The sequence below is a fragment of the Lolium rigidum genome, chromosome 7, assembly GCF_022539505.1.
Source record: "Lolium rigidum isolate FL_2022 chromosome 7, APGP_CSIRO_Lrig_0.1, whole genome shotgun sequence".
NCBI lineage: Eukaryota > Viridiplantae > Streptophyta > Magnoliopsida > Poales > Poaceae > Lolium > Lolium rigidum.
This window is the reverse complement of record NC_061514.1, coordinates 90,674,105-90,675,385: the sequence shown is the minus strand read 5'-3', so window position 1 is coordinate 90,675,385 and position 1,281 is coordinate 90,674,105. Positions and strand designations below refer to the sequence as shown.

Here is a 1,281-nt window from a genome sequence, read left to right as displayed (position 1 = left end):
AGAATTCAATCATGTGAACTCTCCCTCTCTTCTCAAAACCCTAAACTAGTGAAGTGAGAAGCAAGTTTGTCGCACTCTCGAAACCCTAACCCTGTAAGGTGTCGAGAGAGAAACTTGTCCCCCTTTGATGCATTTTTGTTTAAAAGCGCGAAATTTCCTCAGAATTTACTATGCAATGCACATCCCTTTCTAAAATCTACCCCTCGATCGTCTCTAAACCTGGGATATTACACGACCCCTCCAAAGAAGGCCAAGATAAGTTCTAGTAACCCTACGCCGGCGACTTCGGAAGCTTCGGCTCCAGCTACAACCCCAGTAGCTCAAGTTTCGACAGCTTCTTCCCTCTCTAAAGGGAAAGAAATTCCTTCGACTGTTGCTATTACAGCTTCCCCTCCTCCTAGAAAATCTGTAAGCTCTTTCTGTTTTGATAATACATCTGCTTCTAACAGCCCCCAAATCTTTCTTGGCGAGAATTCTACAACGGTTAATAGTTACTTCTTTTTTGCTTCTTTACGGCCTTCGAACGATCATTTCTGCTTTGGAGGCCTTTGCCTCTCAATTTACCTTGCTCAAGGCTGAGAAGGTTCAGCTTCAACAAGAAGTTGAATCTACCTCCTCGAAGCTTGATAATGCAGTTAAGATGGCTGTCGAAGCTCGCCAAAATGACGATTCTCTGAAGGGAGAGCTTGAGCAACTGAGGAAGAAGCTGAAGGGCGAAGAAGCTTTGAAGGCCGCTGCCGAAGCGCGGAAGAGCAAAAAGGACGATCTTCTTCGCCAATCTACTTTGGCCCTGCTCAGTAAATCTCATCGGCTCAATTTTTAATTTCTTCTTTCTTGACTTAATCGCAACTAACAAATTTCCTCTCTTTGTTCTTCGCAGAAGCCGCTGATATTCCTATTGACGCTTTAGACAAGCTTCTAGATAATTCCCCTGTTGATGCTTTGTCATTAACTCTTGAATCTAGCAAGCTCATCCAAGCTCTTCTCCAGAAGAATAAGGGAGTCATGTCGAAGATGCGCTTGATGATTTTCCCCAAGGCTGACCTAAACAAAACTCTGGAACAGCTGACAGATGTTTTTGCTGTCGATACAAAGGAGGTTATCGAGGTATTCAAACACACTTCACGCACCTACGGTGCTCTTCTAGCTTTTCAACTTATGATGGATCATGGCTTCAAAGCCGATGTGGAAAAAATGTCTAAGGAGCTGCCGAAGGAGCAAGATGGGCAACTTATCGACTTGAGTATTCATAAATCTTCAGCGCTCAAGTGTGCTCGTCAG

The 1,281-nt window shown here is 44.1% G+C and overlaps 1 pseudogene; it reads right to left on the bottom strand.

Annotated features, from left to right (window-relative positions):
• Positions 1-808, bottom strand: part of LOC124671653 — a 4,567-nt pseudogene extending 3,759 nt beyond the window's left edge.
• Between the last annotated feature and the right edge of the window lie 473 nt (positions 809-1,281).